The 25834-nt window shown below is 55.0% G+C and overlaps 1 protein-coding gene across 2 annotated transcripts in view; it reads right to left on the minus strand.

Annotated features, from left to right (window-relative positions):
• RPS6KA2 (ribosomal protein S6 kinase A2) overlaps nt 1–25834 on the minus strand; it is a 224629-nt gene that overhangs the window by 195907 nt on the left and 2888 nt on the right. The gene's annotated exons all lie outside the window — the stretch shown is intronic.

Raw genomic sequence — 25834 nt, forward strand, 5'->3', positions numbered from 1 at the left:
CATGTGCGTGAAGAGTCAACGAGAAGACGGCCGTCCGCACGCGGAGGAGAGAGGCCCCAGAAGAAACCCACCCGCTGACGTCTCAGTCTTGGACTCACAGCTCCTGGAACCGGAGAAAATACAATCTGTTGATTTCTCCACCCAGTCGAAGGCACTCTGCTACGGCAGCCCAAGGAGAGTAGAATTCAGCATATTAACGGAAAGGCGCCTCCTCCGCCGCTTCCTCACCAGGCATCCGAACCGAAACACCATCAAGAAACGGAAACGGACGCACCGCCACCCTCTCTGGACTCGCCTGCAAGACTGAGGTCTTCACTCTGGGATGCGAGGCTTCGCCGAGGAGCTGCTGGCTCTGTGAAAAGACAGCGCGGGGGGCAGGAGGCGCCTCTGGGTCTGCAGCCGCGATGCTCAGAGGCCCTGCCGCTCACCCCTCCAAACTCGAGGTCATCCCTGCAGACACAGAGGCAGGGCAGCTTCCCCACCACATCGAGGGGCGCTCCAGGGGTGCCTCGGAGAACGGGAGGCATGAAAGGGGCACACCCCTCACCACGGCTGCTCCAAAACGGGAACCTCCTCTCTAGGCGGTTAGAATAATGATTCCCATGGTCCCTCGAGGAACCTGGGTCACCCAGAGTAGCACCTGGTGGAGAAGCCAGTGCTGGGGGTCCTCCCCTCCTCCTGGAAGGACTTTGAAAGGCAGGCCCAGGGTGGAGGGTCCCCGTAGACAGTGCGGGGACACGGCCAGGCGACAGGCTTGAGGGCCCAGGAAACCAGCGGATGGGCGCAGTTGCTGCTGGAGGGAGAACCTGGCGCCAGAAGCGTGGCCGGAGAGTCTGTGTCCAGGCCTGCGCTTAAGCTCTGAGCTGGTGCTCCGTGAGCAGTGGGCCTTTCAACGCACCGCCTGGACGCGTGATGAGGCCGTTTTATTGCCTGTAAAGCAGAACAAGCTCCATCCAACTCGTAGGTTTTCTGGAAAGCTCGGTAATGGTTGAAAATGCTTTGTAAACTTTGTAGACGAGACTTGTTAGAACTCTTGGCATCTCACTTGTCCATCTGCACGTAGCAAATGGCCCAGGCCACTCTCTTTAGCATCACGCTTGAATTGGATTCAAGTTCCCTTGTTCGCCCAGCTTCCGAGGCCACAGCGAACAGCATCACGATGCTTCTGTTTCCCTCTCTACTGGCTGTTGCTCTGAGTAAGCTCTGGCAACAATCCATCGTGCCTCTTCCTACCAAGCCCAGTGCCCCCAGAAAATGGAAAATAAACACAATTTAGAAGCAGCTGGTCGTGGCTAATGTTTGGAGTGTTCACTTAAGAATAAAATGTACTTAGAACTGCTCATCCAGATGTTCAGGATCAAAAGTGAGCTTTAAAAACAGCTTCCAAGCCTGTCCTCGAGGTATTGTTCACACATACACACACACACACACACACACACACACACAAACACACATACACAAACACACACACATACACATCAACACACACACACAAACACACACACACATACATACACACAAACACACACACATACACATACACACACATACACATCCACACACATACACATCAACACACACACACAAACACACACACATACACATACACGCATACATACACATCCACAACATACACATCAACACACACACACAAACACACACACATACACAAACACAAACACACACACATACACAAACACACACACACATACACAAACACAGACACAAACACTCACACACACATACTCACACACACATACACAAACACACAAACACACATACACACACATATACAAACATACACATACACACACACAGCCACACAAACACACACACATACACACCCCCACACACACTCACACACACTCACACACACACAAACACACTCACACACACAAACACACACTCACACACATACACACACAAACACAAACACACATACACACACACACAAACACACACACACTCAAATATTTATGCACACACTCGCCCACTTCTGTTTATTTTGTTTCATTGTGTTTTACTTGTTTAAGAACAGGAATTGCAAGGCTGTAGGTAATTTTGAATGGGGTAAAAATTATCAGGCCGAGTCACATTAAATTCCCCAAAGTTTGACTATTTCTAAATAAAAATTACAATTTTGTGTATTATACTAGACCCCACAGAATAAGGAAATAAGCCTGTTCCATGGTATTTGTGGGAGGTTATTCCCGTGGTGGCTGGGCTAGAAAAAGAGAAAACATTCCAGCTGACAGCACATGCCAGATGCAGGGGGCACAGGGCAGGCTCCTCTCTCCCTAAACCACAGAATCCTCATGCCCGCCCCAGGGTCGGAGGCTTCACTTCCGAGAGCAAGAAGTGGAGACTAAGAGAAAGTGAGTCACTTCACAGTTAGTAAATGCAAAGTCAGGACTCAAATGCTGATCTGATTCTAAAGCCAAATTTCAGCTGAAGATCCAAGACTTTGGACTGGTGGGGTTGGGAGGGTCATCAGGAAAAGGAGAGATGCCGGGTGTGGTCATGGACTCACCCGGCAAAGAGGGTTTCCCTTCGCAGCCACAGTATCGCATCTGTCTTGCCACGGACAGGAGCCCAGGTCACAGGCTTCACCGACCTTCATGGCCTCGCAGAGCAGCCTGCGGGGCTGGGACCCGCTCACGTTGCCCCCAGGACCTGGAGAGCGCTGGGTTCCAGCGAGGATGCTCCTCCCGACGGGTCTCAGGGCAAGCATCTCCCCTCCCTCCGCCAAGCGTTCTGTGGGGTGTTCATGGCCCTCTCTCTTGCCGCTGGGCTGGACCACAAGGCCTCTGACCACCCAGCTGGGCTGGGACAACAGTTCCCAAGCCCCAGGTGCCCAGGGGTTGTGGTGGGTGTGGGGGCACCTGGCTCGTCCGGGCATTTCTGCTTCCTCTGGGCCGCACGAACCTCGCTGGCCGCACTGGGCCGAGGAAGGCAGGGCCAAAGGGTCACCGCCTCACAGCCACCCAGTGACCGGGTGCTGGCTGCAACGGTCCAGGCCAGCAGCCTCGGGGAGCTCTTTAATGCACGAGAGCTTGCTCAGCTCAGACCCGGAGGGAACCAGACGGTCTGGGAGCAGCACTAGGTCCACACAGCAACAAAACGGTACAGACCAAACAGGTGTTTAAAAATACCGCGCGGATCACGGTTGGTCACCAACGCAGGCCAGCCGAGTCGAACGCGGCAAATCAACCTTTCACTCAAGGCTGCGGCGCGGTCCCCTCTGGCTAAGGCATGCACCCATCAGTTTCCAACAGACCTTTCCATGCTTGCAGACGTCTGGAGCATGGACTCCCCCTTCATCCCCAGAGCCCCACCATCCACATAAAAAAACTAAGTGAAGTCTAGCTTTCTTGGCTTCTTCTGCATCAAATAGCAGGTGTACTGAAAAGGGCAGTAAATGAATAGAAATCATGGCCCGTTACCAAGGTCTAGTCATGGTCCAGCCACACAGCGGTGTGGCCTTGACAAGCCCGGACTTCTCTGGGTCTTCATGTCCTCCCTGTAGGGCTGGGGTCATTCCTGACTCACGAGCTACAGGATTCCACATCCGACAGGGAACAAAGGCTCCATTTTAATCCTCAGTGGATTAAGCCAGAGCGCCCACTCTTCTATGACAACGGTATAGCATTACCACCCCTGACGCCTGGCGCTCTCCTCTGCAGCCCTTCCCTGAGGCGCACAAAGCCCTCATTATAACATCACCCCCGCCCATCGGCAAGAACTGGAGCCCGCCCCTCCCCCACCCTCCCCGCCCCTCCCCCACCCTCCCCCACCCTCCCCTCCCCCACCCTCCCCTCCCCTCCCCTCCCCTCCTCCACCCCCTGCCCCACCCTGTCCTATCCCGAGGGCTCAAGCATGCATGCCTGATGTGGCACTTAGTGCATATTATTTCATCTGACGTTCTAGCTTCTGTGCTCGGCACAGCCTCTCCCAACCACAGCTGGCGCACGTCTCCAAGGCCCGCTCTCCTCTGCCTCCAGGCCTTGCTGCGCTGTCCCACGCGCCGTCCCGTGGGTCTCCCGACACAGCCACACCAGGCGCACAGAGAAACTGGAGGCGATGAGACCGGCAGATGAAGGAGGCCCCTGGGGGGGTCTGTCCTCAGGCACACATACCGTGGGCACATTTATGGGGCACTCAAGTCAGGGCGTCCACAACTGGTGCTGGAGAAGACTCTTGAGAGTCCCTTGGACTGCAAGGAGATCAAACCAGTCCATCCTACAGGCAGTCAACCCTGAATTTCACTGGAAGGACTGATGCTGAAACTAAAGCTCTAATACTGTGGCCGCTTGATGCCAAGAGCTGACTCACTGGAAAAGACCCTGATGCTGGGAAAGATTGAAGGCGGGAGGAGAAGGGGACGACAGAGGATGAGATGGCTGGATACAGCATCACCGACTCAATGGACATGAACTTGGGCAAACTTCGGGAGATGGTGAGGGACAGGGAGGCCTGGCAAGCTGCAGTCCATGCAGTTGCTAAGAGTCGGACATGACCAACTGACTAAACAGCAACATACAAAGTAAAGGGTTAAAAGACTCAGGGTGTATTATAAGCCCTTTGCAGCGGCACTGGGCTTTTTCTTACACATCTACACGCACGATTATCAAACCTAAAGAACACTCCAGACAAAACCTCCAGCAAAAATTCCAGGACCTCAGTCTGCCTCTCCTCTGAGAAGGCCTCCAGGTAGCCATCCTCATCCAGGAGAGAATCAGACTAAACATATGGGAAAAAATTGAGTGCTGAAACCAAGCAGAAGCACAGACGCATTCAGAACCACATTTACACTGGAGACTCCAGGACCAGCCCAGCCGCACTCAGGACAAGGCCAGAGACATGAAGTTTCTCTCTAAAATCTCCCGGTGAGCTGGAGGCATGCAGAGTGACGTGGAAAGCGCCTCCCTCGGAACGTGTTCCCAGCTTTGAAGGTGAAAGTGTTGCGCAGTCGTGCCTGACTCTGCAGCCCCTTGGACTGAGGCCTGCTAGGCTCCTCTGTCTATGGGATTCTCCAGGCAGGAATCTGGAGTGGGTTGCCATTCCCTACTCCAGGGGAGCTTCCCAACCCAGGGATCAAACCCAGATCTCTTGCACTGCAGGCAGATTCTTTACCGTTTGAGCCACCAGGGACGCCCTGTTCCCAGCCTCGCTCGGGGACTAAGTTGGTTTAGTCCCCAGGTCAGCAGAGGAAGCTGAGTGAGGGAGAGGGAAGGGGCCTCTGCAGAAGCAGAAGCGAGTCAGAACAGGGCCAGTGAGTCCACGTGGCTGGGGCAGCCTGGCCACTGCTGGGGAAAACTCAGAGACGAAATACCCAGTCCTGAGGATCTGCCTTGAGTCAGGGTGCTGTGCCCGACTGCACGCGTACGGCTTAAATCAGAGCGACACACTTCACGAGGGCTCATTGTCCACTGCATCCTCCCGTGGACCTGTGAGCTGGAAAGAGCAGTGATAAGTGATCCCAAAATAGAAAAGTTATTGAAAGGTAATCTTCTTCCGGCTGATTGATCCAGAAGCAACGGAAGGAAAAGGCTGGACTCTGGTCAGAGGTTCGTGTCTAAAATTGCAGACTCACTCCATAAGGCACGCCTGGGTCACCCTCATCCACTACAGCTCAGCATGGTCTCCAGTGAGTCAGAGACAGAAGGTCATGGGGCATCCTCCCGGGGACAGGGGCCAAGAGGGCACTCTTTAAATGCTGCCCACGGTTTCCGAACCAGCCCACCTTCCTGCTGACGTCAGGAATGTTCCATTTAGTGGCCGGTCAGGTATCTGACTCTGACACTTGTCAGATCTCGAGAAACTATTTTAAAATGTCAGTACGTTTTGTTTTTGTTTGTGAGATATGAGGATAAATTTTCTAAAGAAGATATAGAAACGGCCAAACAAGAGCATGAAAAGATGCTCGACGTCATTAATCATTAGAGAGATGTTAGTCAAAGCCACATGGGAAGCCCCACCTCACACCTGCTGGAATGGCTATAATAAGAACAGGAAACAACAGTGCTGGTGAGGACGCAGAGAAGCTGGAGCTCCCGAGCAGAATCGGGGGACGTAAAACGGTCCAGCTGCTCTGGAAATGGTATGGAAGTTACCAAAAAAAGTGAAACATAGAATTATTATATGATCCAGAAATCCCACTTCTGGATATATACCCCCAAAGAACTGAAAGCAGAGTTCCAAAGAGACATCTGCTCGCCCACATTCATAGCAGTTATTCACAACAGTCAAAGGGGGGAGCCACGCATGCCCACGGACAGAGGGGGCGGATAAACAAAAGTGCATCCAGTGGGCTGTTATTCAGCCTCAAAAAGGCAGGAAATTCTGACACCTGTTGCAACATGGATGACCACTGGGGACTTTACTCTCAGTGAAGTCAATCCATCACAGAAGGGCAAATACCCTGTGGCCCCAGCTGTGTGAAGAGCCATCAGATTCCAAGATACAAAGCAGAGGGTGGCTGCGGGGCTTGGGGGAGGTAGATGGGGAGTAATGGTCTAAAAGGTGCAGAGATTCAGTTCTACCTGCAGAAAGGATGCCCGAGGAAAGGGCGGGAACCATGCTTGTACAGCAATATGAATACACTTAATACCACTAACGCAGCAGTTGGCCACAGGACTGGAAAAGGTCAGTTTTCATTTCAGTCCCAAAGAAAGGCAATGCCAAAGAATGTTCAAACTACCGCACAATTGCACTCATCTCAGATGCTAGAAAAGTAATGCTCAAAATTCTCCAAGCCAGGCTTCAGCAATGTGTGAACCATGAACTTCCAGATGTTCAAGCTGGATTTAGAAAAGGCAGAGGAAGCAGAGATCAAATTGCCAACATCCGCTGGATCATCGATAAAGCAAGAGAATTTCAGAAGAGCATTTACTTCTGCCTTATGGACTACTTGAAAGCCTTTGACTATGTGGATCACAACAAACTGTGGAAAATTCTTCAAGAGATAGGGATATCAGACCACCTGACCTGCCTCCTGAGAAACCTGTATGCAGGTCAAGAAGCAGCAGTTAGAACCAGACATGGAACAACAGACTGGTTCCAAATCGGGAAAGGAGTGCATCAAGGCTGTATATTGTCACCCTGCTTATTTAACTTATATGCAGAGTACATCACGGGAAATGCCAGGTTGGATGAAGCCCAAGCTGGAATCAAGATTGCCAGGAGAAATATCAATAACCTCAGATAGGCAGATGACACCACCCTTATGGCAGAAATCAAAGAAGAAATAAAGAGCCTCCTGATGAAAGTGAAAGAGGAGAATGAAAAAGTTGGCTTAAAACTCAACATTCAGAAAACTAAGATCATGTCATCTGGTCCCATCACTTCATGGCGAATAGATGGGGAAATGGTGGAAACAGTGACAGATTTTATTTTGGGGGGCTCCAAAATCACTACAGATGGTGACTGCAGCCATGAAAATAAAAGATGCTTGCTCCTTGGAAGAAAAGTTATGATCAACCTAGACAGCATATTAACAATCAGAGACATTACTTTGCCGACTAAGGTCCATCTAGTCGAGGCTATGGTTTTTCCAGTGGTCATGTACGGATGTGAGAGTTGGACTATAAAGAAGGCTAAGCAGCAAATAATTGATGCTTTTGAAGTGTGGTGTTGGAGAAGACTCTTGAGAGTCCCTTGGACTGCAAGGAGATCCAAGCAATCCATCCTAAAGGAGATCAGTCCTGGGTGTTCATTGGAAGGACTGATGCTGAAGCTGACACCCCAATACTTTGGCCACCTGATGCGAAGAACTGACCCATGTGAAAAGACCCTGATGCTGGGAAAGATTGAAGGCAGGAGAAGAAGGGGACGACAGAGGATGAGACGGTTGCATGGCATCACTGACTTGAAGGATATGAGTTTGAGTGAACTCTGGGAGTTGGTGATGGACAGGGAGGCCTGGCATGCTGCAATCCATGGGGTTGCAAAGAATCGGACACTTCTGAGTGACTGAACTCAACTGAATACCACTGAATCCTATACTTGGTGAAGACAGTACATTTTGTTGTTCGTTGTTCAGTGGCTAAGCTGTGTCAGTCTCTCTGTGACTCCATGGGCTGCAGCACAGCAGGCATCTCTGCCCTCCACTCTCTCCCAGAGTTCACTCAAACCCATGTCCACTGAGTCGGTGATGCCATCCAACCAGCTCGTTGTTTGCGTCCCCCTTCTCTTCCTGCCCACAATCTTTCCCGGCATCAAGGTATTATCCAATGAGTCGACCCTTTGCATCAGGTGGCCAAAGCATTGTCAAATTTTATGTTATGTGTATTTTACCACATTAACATTTTTTAATATGAGGATTAAAAACTGCTGAAGATACACACTCAAGGAAAATAGCTTGTTGTCCTGTTATTTTGTTTTAATAAAATAAGTTGAATTTATTAATAATATGGGTTTCCCTGGTGGCTCAATAGGTAGTCTGCCTGCAGTGTGGGAGAGCTGAGTTTGATCCCTGGCTTGGGAAGATGTCCTGGAGAAGGAAATGGCAACCCACTCCAGTATCCTTGCCTGGAGAATCCCATGCACAGAGGAGCCTGGCGGGCTGCAGTCCATGGGGTCACGAAGAGTCGGACACGACTGAGTGACTAACACTATCACTATACACTATCGATAATATATGTTAAAATTTTAACAGAAGTTGAATTTGTTAATAATATATATTAACATCTTTTGCGGTGCGCGCATGTGTGTAGAATTGAAAACCCTCAGACCTCTGCACAGAACAGCTCACAGGTCAGATCTCATGTCACTGAGGAACCAAACACGCCAGGGGAATGCACAGTACTTTAGGGGTGGGTCAAAAAGAGCTCACTGCAGCCCTCCCGCTGCGAGAATGCAGAAGCACGTGCTCAAGAGAGAGGCCGGCTTAACAGCTAGTCATAAGCGGCTCTTGGGGGAGCCACGCCCTCCAGTCCATCGCTGAGCGTGACGACCTTCAGAAGGTCCTGATGCGGAATCCAGAGCACTTGGTGTGAACCCCGCGGGATCTTCCGTGGGAGTCGGGGAGACGTCTGGGACGTGAGTGACCAACCCATTGAACACTGACGGACGCACGCAGACGGCACTCGGGAGGTGGGGCCCCGGAGGGCCAGAGGGCCAGACCGATTTGGAGGACGGATCCCGGAACGTGAGACCGGAGAGCCACCACGAAGGGCTCCCGGAGCGGCTGGACAAACCGCAGAAGACACAGAGAGAGGAGGCCGCCCACAGCCCGGGACGGAAAGCAGAGACACAAATCCCCCCGTTTCCTCCCGGTCACTGAGTGTCCGAACATGAGCCATCTCGCGCTGGGCGCAGTCTGGGCATCTGGACGGCGCTGGGCCACCCAGGACACTAGTGATCGCACCAGCTACTCTAACAGAAAGCGTTTACGATAGGGACCGACCTGCTCCTTCCAGTGAACATTCCTGGTACTCCCAGGGGCACCCGCCTCCGGGGGCATGGCCCTCACGCCTGCTGGCCGAGCCTCAGCCTTCCGGGCGGCTCACACGCGCCAAGCCCACCAACAGGCAGGCCGAGGCCCCAACACCCTGATGTGCAATGCAGAACGCACGCTCCCAGGAGACTCGAGTCCCAGGCTCACTGCCCGGAAGGGTGAGTTGCCCAGTTCTTCCCCGAGGCCTGCACGTGGCCACATCCCCTGCAGCCACCCCATCCCTCCACGCGGAGTCAGTGGGCCGCTGGCCGATGTGGCACTCGTGGGATGGGGCTTCTCCATCACCTCCTCCCTCACTCTGTCTGCACTGGGAGGTGAGCTGTGTGCCTTCCCCTCCAGGTCTGACCAGAGAGGACAGCCCTCCCCACGTATTCTGGCTCGTTCAAGACGCAATGGAGTTTCCTGAGGGCGTTTGGGATGGGAATGTGAAGGGGAAAACAGTGAATGATGGGGACTGAATTTGTGGGCAGCCCTTGCTAACTTGGGAGGAACAGACTCGAAGCAGACTAAACATGTTTAAAGGAATTTCCTAAAATGACATTTCTTATATCCACGCTATTATTGTTAAAAAAAAAAAAAAAATCCATGCCTACTACAGAAAGATCCAGGAAATGGTGAATATTAACCCTCTATAAGATCTGAAATTTGCTTATAGCATCTGTGATTCAAGAATGGTCTAAAAAAGCATCTTTTTCAGTCTCATGCCCTTAAATTTTCACAACACTGACACAATAGTAGCAATAATCTCACTCCCCATCAAAAAAAAAAAAAAAACCCATGGAAACATGATTTCTAAGGAAGATGTCAGCTGTGATCTTTCTTCCTCTCCTCTTTCCCCATGAAATTATTAATTCCTGTCTTAAGCAGGAGTTACCCGGGCAGCCTCTGAGGTGCCTCCAATGATCCTTGCCCCTTGGCACTTACCTGCTTCTATAACCCCCTCCCCTTGCTTCTGGCTGGACCTAGGGACGTGCTTTCAACAGGTGGAAGGCAGCACAGAGAACACAGCGGAAGTGACGGGGCGTGAATTACAGAAAGACCACGGCTTCCATCCTGGTGCCTCCTCGTTACTCAGACGGCTCCCCTGGGGGCAGAGGCAGCTCCCAGGCTGTAACTCAGGCCTGGAGACCAGCCCCTGTGTTGAGGGACCAAGGCCAGCAGCCCCCTGGGGGACTTCAGAAAGAGTTAGCTCCCCACTGGGCAGGCCTTCAGGTGAGGCCACACAGCCCTGGCCACAGGCACCCAGCTAAGCTGCAGCCTCCTTGCTGACTCACAGCAACTCTTAGAGAGTAAATGCTCATTTTTTTTCACTCCAGTAAGTTTTGGGGTAAATTGCTAACCACCAAAAGGTAATTAATACAGAGGGTAAAAAGCTGAGATAACAACTCCCAAATTTTGAGATGGTTTGTTCTTAATGCGTATTCCTCTTTAATTAAGCATAAGCATAATCTTCACACCTTAAGACAATCAAGATTGCCCAAGGAAAGAAGGCAATTGTGCACCACATAAAAGCTCAGAGATGTGAGCTCTGAGAGCCTTTTATTCACACTCTTACCTGCACTTTTGAAATGTGGCAACTTATAGTTCCTAAAGATGACAGAAATGAAAGGCATTTCTCTACAGTTTCACTAAGGGTCCAAAGTGTTACTTAAATGAAAACATCCTGTTTCCTTTTTTGAGAGACGCTGCGGAGTGAAATATCACACAGGTTTGAATCAACTACAGTGATGCTTCTGAGACTCTGACTCAGCTGGTAAAACTCAGACAGAGGGAGCACAGCTCACCATCCCCTCTACCCATCACTCATCCGCTCTATCCGTGTCACACCGAAGCCTGTGTGTCTGGTAACCATCTCTATGTAAAGTTGGACACTGATCGGCAGCTGCATGAGGTAGAAAGCTCTTCTTATTAACAACTGCAATTTCTGGGTGTGAAATCCTGAGGCAGGCAGTATTGCTCCCAGCGGCATGTGGACGGTGGAGGAAAGACCACCCCAGAGCACAAGGCTCCTCAACATGGAAAGACAGACCTTCACACTGGATTGTACCAGCCCAGCTGAGCTGTCATAGTGGAAAAAAGGCATCCCCCCGCCTCAGGATGCTGCGTCAGCATCATCAGCATCTGCCTTCATCTCTGGGGTCTGAGGTCAACCGAGTGAAGGGAGAAATGGGAAGTCTGGGGGAAGACACAGGCTGAACGGGAGACGCTGCCCAGCCAGGCAGAGTCAGAGCTGGACCGGCCCATGCGGGAACCTCAGGGGCGAGCTGGGTTTTCTAACTGCACATGTGTGAGCCAGCAGCCCCCAAGGTCTGAGCCGGGGTAAGAGTTCTCCAAGGCTCAGATTTACAGGGAGATGCGGCAGAATCAGGAAGGTCGATCCTCAGGGCAGAGGTTGAGGCTGAGGGTCTGAAATCAGCCTCAGCTGCACCTCCTCCTGGTCTATAATTGGGGCCATGACTGCAGCCCCTGATCTCCGGAGGGTCTGGTCAGCTGATGGATTACAGGCCACCTGCACATTCGGAAGTCTGTTTGGAAAGAATATATTAAAGCAAAGAAAGCAACTGTTTTGAGAGATAATTGATGGAGACTAAAGACACACGGGGTGACGACGAGGAGGACCTGCCCCGGCAGGGGCCTGGGGATCCGGGGCCTAGGGATCGGAGGCCTGGGGATCCGGGGCCAGGGGATCGGGGGCCTGGGGATCCGGGGCCAGGGGATCGGGGGCTTGGGGATTGGGGCCTGGAGACCTGGGGCCTGGGGATCTGGGGCCTGGGGATCCGGGGCCTGGGGATCGGGGCAGGATGGAAGAGGAGACACGCCCTGGGCAAACCCTTTAGGAACTCCAAGCCCAAGCGAGATTTCTCCCACATTCAGAGCAGGGAAGGAAAGTCAGCTAATAACCTTCGTCTGTTATTAACAGTTTCATACCAGACAATAAGCATAGTTGGTTAACCCACAGGCCCTAAACAGTAAGAGAGGAATCCCCTGAATTCCCCCTCTGTGAGCCCTGAGCTGCCAACGGGCAGAGAGCTGGCAGGCCTCTGTCTCAGTTCTCTGAGGGCGGTAGAGCGAGAGTGACCTTTCATTTTTGGACAATGATTCCAACGGGATCTTGTCACGTCTTCTCCTTGATCCCAGATAGAGAAGTGGAGACTGCTCGCTCCTCTAAATGATCTGTTGTGATTGTGAGGGGAGCGAGCATGTTACCAGGCCCCGGGCCCACACAGGGTCAGCTTGGCGGACGTGGGGGCATCTCAGGACATGCGGTCCCCCTTCAGTCTGGAGAAGGGGGCGGCCTCTGCATGTGGAGGCAGGGAGGCCTTGTCCCTCACGAGAGACTACTTGTTGGCAAGATAGGAATGCTCACCTTGAGCTGAAGGCTCTGCAGAGGCAGGCCCCCTGCTCTCCTGCACCCCAGGTTTGGGAACTCTCAGAAAGGGGGGGGAGGGGGCGGCACCCTCGGAAAGGGGCGGGGGGAGGGGGCGGCACCCTCGGAAAGGGGCGGGGGGAGGGGCGGCACCCTCAGAAAGGGGCGGGGCCTGCGGCACCAGACAGCCCCCCCCACCTCCTTCCGTCTCCCATCAGCTGTCAGACGCACTCACTATCCTGCTCCGGTGGGGCCTGGGCCCCGGGACCCCTCTTCACCAGCTGTGCTCCGCCTCCCTCACACTTAGGACCCCTGGGAGTCGGCCTGAGAGCTGGACGCTGGGCTGGGAAAGGCCCTGAGAAACACCGTCCCCGGTACTGGAGCCTCGTCCCCTCTCGCCAAACCAGGGGGGCAGCGCAGGGAACCCACACCCTGCTGGGCCCTGGCCGCCTGAACCCCCGACAGGGGCCCTGGACTCGCACCTCTGGAGGGACGCCCCGCATTCCCGGCCCCTCGGCTCGGGTCTGCTGCCCTATTTCCCGTGCACCGCAGGGCCGCTGGGCAGGGTGCACGCTGGCCTAGCACACAAGCTGAGGGTGTGAGGCTCGAGCAGGCTTCCGAGGCAGGCAGCACCGTTTCCTTTCCGTTTGTGCTGAAAATAGCCTTGATTGGCCGTAGGGACCTAATGTGCTTGTCCTAAAAGGTCGCCACTAGGTCAAGAAAACCACCCCAAGGGTCCTCGCCCCAGACGACGCGTGCTGCGGCCTCCTGTCCACAAGGGGTGCCCGCAGGCACCAAGCAGAGGTGCCTCTCGGGGACAGAGCCCTGGTCAACCCCAGGCCTTCTTTCTGATAAAGAAAATCGGGCACCAGAGCTCTCACAGCCCTGAGTCCAAAATCAGAGATGTCAAGAGTTCCTCTCCAAGACAACCTTTTATAGCATCCAGGTCAATAAAGAGATTGCTTTTTGTTTGTTTGTTTTTTAAAGAAAGCAACAGCATGTGTTCAGGGAATTATTTCTGGGGAGCAGGAAAGCTCTTTATTGAAGATGTGTGGCTTCTGATCAGGGACAACAGTGCTTTGAACACACAGGAGGGTGGGCTCTCGGGGGGACCCCTGCCCGGCCAGGCCCTGGGGCGCAGCTGGAAGGGGGGTAGACACCTCTCTTCCATCCCGTCCGGGAGGCAGGGAGATGCCAGCTGTCCATGCGCCAAGTCTGAGAGGACAGCGGCCGTGGAGCCCACCAGGCACAGGACGGCGGGCCATGCGGGGAGCAGGAGGTGGCGGAGGAGAGGGGCTGGGAGTTAGGAAGCGCCGCGCGGGCAGTCTAGGGGCTGCTCAGGAGTTATTTAGGGAAGCAGAGCCCCCCTCGAGAGAAGCGGGCCGTGAGCCAGGAATGAGCACCATGCCCCCAAAGAATACTGCTTAAACTCAAGTCTCTGCAAAGCACTCTGACACCAACACAGACACACGGAAAGAGCCTGCGGCTAACAGAGAAGCCAGCCCTGGGGGTCCAGGGCTCCTCCTCCGCTCCGGGACCCCCGGCCCCTCCCAGCTCCCTGGGGCCAGCACCCACCTCCTCCTTGGAAAAGGACTCAGGAAGAAACACAGCGCCCCCACTTCCAGGCCCGGCCCCTCACTGTACCCGGGGACGGGGACCCAGCTCCACCCACCCAGCACCTGTAGCCCCGAGCCCCCCAGCCTGGCCTCCCAGCCCTGCTCCAAGGTCGCCCCGTGATTCCCCACTCCGTCCATACGCCCCAGCACCTCCCCTGGGCCTGCATCACCAGGCTCTGGTTGCAGCCCTGCTGGGCAATTCCCTCTACAGACGCGGACAGGTGCTGTCCTTCTGGCGAGTCTGGAATGCCACGGACTCACTGACATGGCAGAGGAGGATGTAATGAACGTTCTTCTCGCTCAGTCACACTCTTCTTTCTGTTCTTCATGGTCGGTGAATTCCTCGGCACTGCCCTACCTGTTCTGTGTCCCCCACCCCCACCACCCCCCACCCCCCGGCCAGCAAATATGTTTTAAGTCTTCAAGAATGCTTTCTCCTCCCTCAATTAGTCCTTCTTCATTCCATCCCATTTAGTTAGGGCTTTGGTGCCATACTTCCTCAGATCGCTCTGGTTTCAAGGCCTCATCTGTTCCCTGAGCACCATCTGCTTCTCTGAGGTCACTGGTTTTCTTTCCAGGAAAGGACAGAAAGCTGAGTGCAAACTGGCTCCATCTCCATCAGGGAATTCACTGCTCACAGAGGACACCTCCAGGGTGGGCCAGCTTCAGACAGCCCTCCCCCGCGTCTTCTCTCCTGAGGTTTTCAAACAGCTGTCCCTAATCTCCGGGTGGACTGGGGCAGATGAGTCTCCTGAAGTGCAGTTCGACCCTGGTCCTTCTGCTCCTCGAATCTTCGGTGTCTCCCTGCGTGTATCACACTTCCTAATTCCTCATCCTCACCTACTCACTACCTGTGGCCTTGGGTGTGAGCACCGCTGAGAGTCTACACGGCTACTCCCAATCAGATTCAATTCGTCAGTGCACACCTCTGCAGGTTCCCGGCACCCCTGAGCACGATCAAGGCCAAGGCTGATCACCACTGTGGAACTATCTCTCCCGTCACCGCCACCTTTGGGTCATGCGGTGTGACAGACCCTGGAACCCTGGTGGGCTTCTTCCCCAGTCCAGCACGTGAGAAAACAGAGCTAGAACTTCCAGGGGAATTTTAGTTAACTTGGGGGAAAAGGTCTCCTATCACAAATGGACTCTATTCTCCCATAGTCGGCAGAATTTCCACTGGTTGTTTGCCTAGGATGAGAATGTATAACCTGCTGCAGACAGGACTCCTGGGAATCTCAACAGCTACTTCCCTGGGGAGCCAGGTCAGTGCCGAGGTCGGGCACAGTCAGCGCCAGCTGCCCTCACTGGAGAGCCACCTCGGTGCCCGGCTGGGTTTTACACACAGGGGGTGGAACCTCCGCAAGCTGAGAGATGGGGGCCTGCAGGAGGGATGCACAGGAGGGACGAGGCCTCACCAGAGAGAAGTTAAAAACAATGAACCTGTCCACATCGCTCTCATTTACTAACCTTGAGTAGGTGCTGGCTTCCCTGGTGGCTCAGCAGTACGGAATCCGCCTGCTGGTGCAGGAGACGTGGCCTGGATCTCTGCTCAGGAAGGTCCCACGTGCCGAGGGGCTACTGAGCCCAAGGGCCACAAGTACTGAGCCCGTGCTCTAGGGCCTGAGAGTCGGAACCACTGAGCCCGTGCTCTGCGCTAAGAGAAGCCACGGCGATAAGCAGCTCGAGCTCGGCAACTAGAGAGAAGCCCCGCTCGCCACAACCAGTGAGAAGCCCTCGCCCAGTGAAGACCCAGCAGACCCAAAAACAGGTAAATAAAAACAAACGTTACAGAAAGCAGTGAGTACGGTTCTCGGTGCTGACGGGAGGGCCTTCTGATCAGGCATCAGAGTGTGCTCTGTTCATCCCGGTTCCCTGTGTCTTCTGCTGCAAACCCTGCCCGTCTTATTCACTGCATGTGATACACAGTTCTGTTCAGTTCAGTCGCTCAGTCGTGTCCGACTCTCTGCGACCCCAGGAATCACAGCATGCAAGGCCTCCCTGTCCATCACCAACTACCTGGGAAATGTGTGGTAACGGCAAATGAATCTCTCAAGTGTGGCAAAAGAGCCTAAACTCTAGGAACTGCGTACATTTGGAGGTCTTTTCCACAAGTGAGTTTATTATTCATTAGAATAAATTTTGGATCATTGCCATTAGTACATAAAGGCATATTTTTTTTACCATAAATATTAATTCTATAGGATTTAGTTCATATTACAAACCCTGGCTGAGAAACCAGCACAAATAGCTAGCAAAATAGTAGGTCTGGAGAATAAAACTGCAAACAAAAAGACAATTAAGTGGGAGACGTTGCTTTTAAAATCATAACACAACAAAAATGTAGTATACTCTACCCTCCTATCCATGTATTGTGCATCCTTGGATTCAACCGACTGTGGATTAAAAATACTAAAAAAAGAAAAAAAAAAAATTACAGTAAGTTCCAAAAACCAAAACTTGGATTTGCAGGGTGTTGGCAACTACTTACATCACATTTACAGTGTATTGGGCTTCCCTTGTGGCTCAGCTGGTAAAGAATCTTCCTGCAATGCTGCCTGGGTTCGATCCCGCGGTTGGGAAGATCCCCTGGAGAAGGGAAAGGCTACCCACTCCAGTATTCTGGCCTGGAGAATCCCATGGAGAAGTCCATGGGGTCGCAGAGTCAGACACGACTGAGCGACTTTCACTTTCACTTCACTTACATTGTAATAAGTATTATGAGTAATCTAGAGGCGATTTAAAGTATATGGCAGGATGTATGTAGGTTATATGCAAACCTTACACCATTTTAGAGAACAGATTTGAGCATCCACTAACTTTGGTGTGAGCAGGGGTTGTGGAAATAATCTTCTGCAGAGATGGAGAGACGACTATAAATGTTTTCATTTAGATTTGCCATCTAAGACAATGCAAAATCTGAGACAGCACGCAGGACAGAGCCAAAAAGAGAATGAAGAAGTAACACGGGACGCTCTGCAACCGGCACGCTGGCCAAGCTTCTCCAGCAGAAACTCAGAAACGCTCCAGCCCTGGGGCACCCTCCTCCTGCCCCTGATTACGCGAGGCTCATCTGGGCCGACAGCAGTTCTGGAACCAGGAGCGCTCCCCGCCCCTGTCGGTTACTCGTCTCCTCCGTTCCCTTCTCACCTGTCGCTGCTCTAAGTAAGTCCTTGTTCCACAGTTAAGACTAAAGGCAGGAGAGGAGTGAGAGAGAAAAGCGGGAGTGACCACAGAGCAAGAACCCAAGAATCTGGGGGCCTCCCGGGTGGCTCAGCGGCAAGGAGCCCGCCCGCCAAAGCAGGAGGCGTGGGTTCAGTCCCTGAGTCAGGAAGATCCCCTGGAGAAGGAAATGACAACCCACTCCAGTATTCTTGCCTGGAGAATCTCATGGACAGAGGAGCCTGGCGGGCTACAGTCCACGGGGTCGTAAAGAGTCAGACATGACTAACAACAACAGTTGTTTAGTGACTTAACAACAACAGCTAAAGAATCTATTCCATGAAATAGCTACCAGATTCAGAGAAATCTGAAGACGTACAACCAAGACTCCTCAGCTTAGAGTCCTGCAGTTGGAAGAATCATCTGAGGACAAGAAATAGACACCACATTCCAAGACAAGAAGATTCCGGGGGCCTGCATGCTGGACTTTCGCCGACCCTAACACAAAGGACCCTCTTTGCCCAGCAGAGCGAGGTGCACCTGGCAGCCTGGTGGCAGTGGTGTACGCCGAGTCCTTGCCCCACGGAAGCCAGGCCCCTGTGCCAGGCTCTGTCTTGATGGGGACAAGCCTCCATCAAGCTGCCCGTCCCCTGCCCCGGCGGGGGGGGAGGGGGGGGGGTCTGTGCTCAATTCCCTCGCTCACGCCTGCCCCCTGGCGCTGCCCTGGCCTTCTTGCTGCTGTTTACACCCGGGCTCCCGGGCACCCGAGAGGGACCTGTGCTGCGTGGCCCCGGCCCCTCCTCACGAGGCTCCAGGTCACTGCCGCTCAGCTTCTGCCCCAGGCTTGCTCCTTTGTCTCAGAGACAAAAGTTGCCTCCTGACCCTTCAGGAGCTGGGGGTCTGACATCCCCGACACCCACCACCCTCCAGGGCCCCTGGCTAGAGATCCCGGGAGGGACTGCACCCAGTTCCTGCTGCGTGCCTCTCGCCCCACCAGGCCATTCTCTCTCAGGCTGGGGCTCAGGTTTAAATCTCACGATGATAAATAAGACCACAGAAGAAAAATGGCCTACACAGTGTATTGTTTAGTTATGAGATTCTGCTCATCCTTAAGTAAAGTTCTAAGTGCTTTCAGATGCTGACTTATGTATAACCTGTGGGCTATTCACCCCCGGAATACGTTCGAGAATAAACCTCCACTGAGCAAACACAGGCAATAACACGTGCAGCTTCTCCTCTTCCTTCAGTAATGAACTGAAGAACATAAAAGCACATTAAACGTAAAGGCACATCGCCGCCTCGTCCTTCTTTCAGCTTCAGCCCCGTTAATTTAAGAAAGCACCGGTGCTGAGAGGCAGCCCGACGACCATGAGCATCGCTGCCCACAGCTGACCCTCAGCTCACACCATCAGAGCTGGGCGTCATCTCCCCTCCACTGGGGCGCAGGGCTCTGCAGCCCCCCTGGGCGCCGGCCCTACATGGACGAGGCCAGGAGAGCTGGGGACCTCGGGCAGGGAAGGCGAGCTCGGGAGGCAGGGCCAGAGCCGCAGGGGCCCGGGGCTCCCCTGGAGTCTGTCTCAGTGAGAGAGAGAGAGAACGGGGCTCAGTGATCAGCTGGGGAATAAATGGGACCCCGAGAGGAAGCCAGGTGGGCGCGCTGAGAAAAACAGAGTTGACACGAAAGATACACGGGTTGTTTGACACCTAGAACAAGATACTCTATCAGATGCTCCGAAGTGAAATCAGAAACCAGAAATAAGCCCCCCTGGGGGTCTGTCCTCAGAATGTTCTTTGACCTTCCACTTCAAGAAGAAGCACAGCTGTGGTTTCATCACGTCCTGACTCGGCCTTCCGTAACTGACGCTCCTGAAAGGACTTTATCGGGCACTTTCTTTCTTTGCTGCAGGGCAAGGCATGTGGGAGCTTAGTTCCCAGACCCACAATGGAACACGCGCCCCCTGCAGTGGACGCACAGACTCCCAACCACTGGACCGCCGGGGAAGTCCCTTCTATTGTGGGCTTTCGAGCCACATGGCTCTATTTAAAAGGTGAACAGATAAATGAGAAAATTCAATGAGGGATGGGGGAAGGAAGGCCTAGCGGCGGGTGGACATCCGGCCCAGCTGCTGGTCTGATGAGGCTGGCCCTGAGGTCACCGAGCCGTCCTCCTGCAGGGGGGCCCCTGCTCACCGCAGCCCCGTGTCCCTCACCCGCTGGGGGCTCCCCGAGGGCGTCTGTCTGCACCAGCCTCGAAGGTGAGGCTCAACATGGAAGCCAGCGCATCTGCAGCCACAACTAACACCATCAGTCAGTCCAGCCGCTCAGTCATGTCCAGCTCTCTGGGACCCGGTGGACTGCAGCACGCCAGGCCTCCTGTCCATCACCAGCTCCCGGAGGTTCCTCAAACTCATGTCCATCGAGTCGGACATGATGCCACCGTGTCTCTATACAAATACACTACCGCAGATCATGGTCTAGAGCCTCAGGAGGTTTCCACGTATAAATCCTTTTAATTAGGAGAAAGCATTGACAAAGCAGGAAAGGCAGCACCACGCTCCAGATCCAGCAAGGAGTGAACAGCGAACAGACGTCCGCTCACAGAGTCCGTCACAATCTGTAGTCCCGGCTCCCTGCGCTCCAGAGACGGGAAGCGCTTCACACTGTCTCAGTGTGAATGGTTAGTTTTGAATTCACCATGGTAGCTTGGACGGTACAGAATCTGTCTGCAACACAGGAGAGCCCAGTTCGATCCCTGGGTCAGGAAGATCCCCTGGAGGAGGGCATGGCAACCCACTCCAGTATTCTTGCCTGGAGAGTCCCATGGAAAGAGGAGCCCGATGGGCTACAGTCCATGGGGTTACAAAGCGTCAGACACGACTGGGCAGCTAACACTTTCACAATGACTTACGGGGCGTCCAAGGTGGCGCTAGTGGTAAAGAACCCATCTGCTAATGCAGGGGACGCAAGAAACGTGGGTTCGATCCCTGGGTCGGGAAGATCCCTGGGACAAAGGCGCGGCAGCCCACTCCAGTACGCTTGGCTGAAGAATCCCATGGGGCCACATGATGTGTCATTTGTGATAAATCGGTGATTCATCAAAGGACGATCCAGGACTAACACACTTCCCTCCATCCATCAGTAAAGGTCCTTTTCCAGGCAGTGGGTCCCTGTCAGGAAAATCACTATCTCGAAGCAGAAATGCCCCAGAGGGCCTGCGACTGAGAACCACAGAAGGAGAATGCATCCCGGAACCTTGAACCTTCAGGGACAGAGAGACCCAGAGCTCAGACGGGGAAGCAGGCCCCCAGCCCCCGCCAGCCACCAGCTGCCAGGCTATGGGGCAGCAAGCTGGCGGGGGATGAACCGGGAGCTGTCTGGGGAGCCCCGGCCGCGACCAGGCCTCTGAGGGTCTGCCCTCAGACTGACCCCAGGGTCCAAACACAGAAGGGCCCCCTCTTTCCCACAAGCTCCTCCTGCACTGTGGCCCAGAGCCCACTGGGCAGGGTTCCCAGCCAAGGCTGCCGGAGCCTGGGTTTTGCATGAGCAGCCCCCAAACATCCTGCAAGGGCCTCACGGGATGGGTGAGCCCACTGTGTGGGACCACAAGCCAGGGAACCACCCAGGCAGAGCTGGGGTCCCATTGCTCCCTGCCCCAAAGGGCCCAGGGACCCCACTGGGCACCCCTGTCCCCCAGGAAGCTGCACCTCCAGCCCTCCTCAGCTTCACCTCCCATTGCGAACATTTATCCAACACGTTCTCGCCAAACAACTGCATCGGTTTCCCCAGAGGGGTCCTGGGGGAGAGGAGACGTCGGCGTGGGGCAGCAGCCTGTGTCCCGCATCCCAGGGGAAGATGCCCACGGAGGCTCTAACGCGCGGGCAGGAAGGCAGGGGACCCCGAGGGCCGCGGAGGTGATGGTGCCCTGGTCACCACCACCATAGGCTCCTGTCCCTCCTCCCTCCCTGCTAGAGCCGAGGACAGACCCCAGCCCTGGCTCCTCCCTGCCCTCGGGTCACGCCGGAGCACCGCCACCCGCAGCACGCAGCCTGGCCTCCAGCACAAACCCAGGCACATCCACGGCCCCTGGCGCCCCAACCTGCCTCCTCCTGTGCTCCTGCCTGCCCCCTGCCCCCCGGCCCATCCCGTTTCTTGAGACACACCACTTCTTCCAGGAAGTCTGCCTGGACTGCCGGAGACTATGCGTCTCTCATCTGTGTTTCCACCACGTCTACGTCGAGCGGGGAAGGACCGAGAGGCCACTGCAGGTCACCTCTCAGGGCAGCCCTTCCCTGCGCTGCTGGAACAACCCATGTAGAAGAGAGACAGCCGGCCACGTCTCTGCACCACCAGCCCGCCTGCGCACCGCTGCTCGAGGCCAGAGAAACGGCAGTGCAGCCACCCACCCCTCCCCTCCCCGACCCCGCTGCCGGCTCTGACGCTGTAAAGGCCTCCGCCATGGCAGCCCTGCCCGCTGGCATCTGCTGCGGCTGGAGCAGGGTGGCCAGGGCCCCTGGCTTATCTCAGCGGAGCCTGACCTCAGGCCAAGAGGCGGGCGCCCTCTTCACACCCGACTCTCAGATAAGGGCCGTGACGCTGTGGACCCCACCACACAGCCACACGCTCAGCAGTTTACCCAGTATAAGCCACTCTTACGGAGGGTAACTCGGGGTTCTTTGCAGACCATTCCTGAAAGCCTGTAACCCTGTCCTGACCTGGGCATGCCCCCTGCAGCTGCGGGAGTCAGGGCCAGACTCTCAGAGGCCGTGGGATTTCCTGCCTCTAAACTGAAAAGATGGAGGTGGTTTAGAGGGAGTTTCCCAAAAACTTTGATAAAACTGCTGATGTCCGGCTGACGTCAGCCTGTTTCCCTGTGGAGCTAGTTTGCTGGATTGTTTGATTTGCATGAAGCCCAATCACTTTTATTTGCTCAGATGTGGCTTCTCAGACTTTGATTTTCTGTGCTAAGAAGCGAACACAGCACGCTCACAGAAACTAAATCTGGGACTGTTGGAAGAGGGCAAGCACGTCTCTGAGCACGTGGCAGGAGGCTCGCGACGCCTCCCAGCGTGAAAGACGGTCCAGGTCTGTGTGAGCGCAGCCGCGTAACCGTGCTTGCCAGCATCATCTCGGAGTGTGGACTGCACGTGCGCTCACCACCAAGGATGCCAGCCTGCACCCGAGGGTCCCTTTAGTGGGAGGGGTTCATCCCTGGTCCAGACCTCCCAGCTTGGGACAAGCCGGCGGGGGTGATGGGTGCAGGGGATGGAAGGAGGTGGGAGGGGGGACTGAACGCAGGAGAGGTCGGACCCGGGCTGAGGAGGGAGCAGTGCGCTGGGTGGAGGGGCGATCCCCCTCCTCCTCTGCCTGCCCTTCAGAGCCTCGGTGTCTCCCTGCTCCCCAGGGCTGTGCGCCAGGGCATCTGGGGGTGGGAAGGACGCTGAGTCTGCTGGAGCTGCTGTACCGGGGGGACCGGGGCCAGCCCAGGGCAGGCTGCGCCCTCCCCCCACAGTCCCCACCAGGACACTGCGTTCCCACTGGTGAGCCTCGCCCCTTCGGAGGGCAGGGCCTCCTGGAGAGGCCGGCAGTGACCCCTGGTCCCAAGTCAGCGCTCAGGGATCCCCACCACGCCCACTCATGGCCGCTCAGCAACGGACAGAAGTGATTATTCACCACCGGGTTTTGAGGGAAGAAAGACGGCTGATCGAGGGGAAGGTGGTGATGTGACACCTGGGCGGGGGTGGGTGGTGCAGGAGAGGCTGGCAGAGTGCAGCTGGGGTGGCAGAGGAAATGCCCGGGTCAGCTGCCCGACACGATCCCGTACTCGAGGTGAGCTTGGGAATGAGCTTACACCCACCAACACACTCGCCTCGGTTTCCTCATCTGTGAAATGGGAGAGTAACTGTGCGGCACTCCTGAGAATCAGGAGGAATAAACAAGTCATTATGCGGAATACAGTCAGGACAGTGCCTGGCGCGTGGCTAACACCTGTCTCTCAAGCGAGGAATCAGAATTTCAGATCTCTAAGCAACAAGGATTTACTGCACAACACAGGGATTTATGCCTGATATGTTGTAAGAACCTAAAATGGAATATAATCTGCAAAAACCCCAATTTGCTCTTATATACCCCTGGAACTAACACAATATTCTAAATCAACTATCCATCAGTTCAAAAAAAAGAACCTTGGATTTTACCTCAACTTCACTTTCCAGACACAAGATCTAAGGCCCAAAGAGACCAACTGGCTCTGCTAACATCACGGAGTCAGCGAGCTGGGGAGAGGCCTAGGGGGGAGGCGGCCCAGGAGGCTTCAGTGGTAAAGACCCTGCCTGCCAATAATGCAGGTAGATTCAGGTTGGACCCCCAGCTTGGGAAGAGCCCTGGACGAGGGCATGGCAGCCCACTCCAGTGTTCTTGCCTGGAGAATCCCATGGGCAAAGGAGCCTGGGGGGCTGCAGTCCGTGGGGTCACACAGAGTCGGACACGACTGAGCGACCGGGCACAGCACCAATATTAACCCCAACCTCCTAATCTATCCCCCTCTGCTCCTTTCCACTTTGGTAACTGTAAACTTGTTTTCCATGTCTGTAGGTCTATTTTATAAATAAGTTCATTTAAATAAGCTCCCTGCATAATTCCTAAACAAATATTTGGTACCTCTAAAGGAACCATCCACTCATAGCTCAGGGAGCCGGTACCTTCCAGGCCCTCACTGCCAGGGGCTGAGCCCAGACCCTGGGCGGGGTGCTGGGACGGTGGGTGTCCATCTGCCCTGGAGGGCGCCCCCTGCTGCAGAGAGAGGTGGTGACCGGGAAAGTCATCCGCCAAGTTGGTCCTGAGCCTCCAGGCTGACTGACGGGGAGTTGGGGCAGGACCACCAGCACCTCTGCAGCCCTGGTCCCGCTGGCAGAGCCTGGAGTCCTGAGCAGGTCCCTCTCTGGGTCCTGGGAGGTGCCCAGTCCAGGGAAGGTCCACAGCGGGAGTGGAGGGGGAGGATAAAGGCGAGATACCGGACAGCCCTGCCCCACGGACGCAGCGGCCCGGGTCAGGGACCCCTCCCGCCCGTGATCCCCTCACAGCCCGGGCCCGTCATCAGCTCCACTGCTGGCGGCCCTGCTCGGAGGCTCTCACACATACAGGAAGCACCCGAGCAGAGGCTTGCTCTTCCACGGGGTCTGCTCTGGGACCCGGCCCACCCCAGCTGCAGGGCTGACGTGCGACAGGCCCGCCGGTGCAGAAGGCCACCGGACCCCAGTGTGTGGGGGAAGCAGACGCTGACGAGCCCGGACGCTGTATTATTCGGTGATGGCCGTGGACGGCTCTGACGGCCTCAGACCCTCTAAAGACGGCCACCTGCCCAGCGTCAGAGGCACAGGCACCCCGGCGCCCCGCCCCTGGAGGCAGTGTCTCTGGGCGTGGCTCCCCTCTCTGTGGGAGGTGGGGGCTTGTCACCGGGGCTGGGCTGCCAGGGGCGGGGGCCTCTGCCCTGCAGTTGCCCTGCGTGAACTGCACACCGGTTTCACCAGCATCTGGGTAACTGAATGACTCGCCTCCTCTGGAGAAACCTCCACCTTTTCATCTGTAAAATGGGAGCGCGGGCCCTACAGAGCAGACCCTGCTCCTCTCCACGGCCAGTCCTCATCTCGGACGTGTGAAGACACACATGGTGTGGGGAGACAGGAGCGGCCCTTTCCGTGCTCTCTGAACATTCCTGCTGAGGACGGATGCTCACTGGCCTTCCCACTTGACTTGCCCGTCTCCATGGCTGTGTTTTATAAAGAACATTAGTTGAAAACATGAAATAAACAGGGGTTCACTTGGTCATAAACAGTGTACAGCATCGATGACTATCAACAGCAGCGTTTATGTGTTTTCCTGGGGGCTTTACACGTAAGACGACCCAGGCGTCGCCAGTGGGAAGCTCGTAGTCTGTTGTGATCGGCGTGTGTGCAGTCATGCATGTTCCGTGCTTTCCACGCTAAGTCGTGTCTGACTCTTTGTGACCCCACGGACCGCAGCCCACCAGGCTCCTCTGTCCATGAGATTTCCCAGGCAAGAGTACTGGAGTGGGTGTACTTCCTTCTCCGGGGGACCCGCTTTCCTTCTCCGGGGGACCCGCTTTCCTTCTCCGCGGGACCCGCTTTCCTTCTCCGGGGGACCCGCTTTCCTTCTCCGGGGGACCCGCTTTCCTTCTCCGGGGGACCCGCTTTCCTTCTCCGCGGGACCCGCTTTCCT

This window comes from Capra hircus, chromosome 9, assembly GCF_001704415.2.
Source record: "Capra hircus breed San Clemente chromosome 9, ASM170441v1, whole genome shotgun sequence".
Classification (NCBI taxonomy): Eukaryota; Metazoa; Chordata; class Mammalia; order Artiodactyla; family Bovidae; genus Capra; species Capra hircus.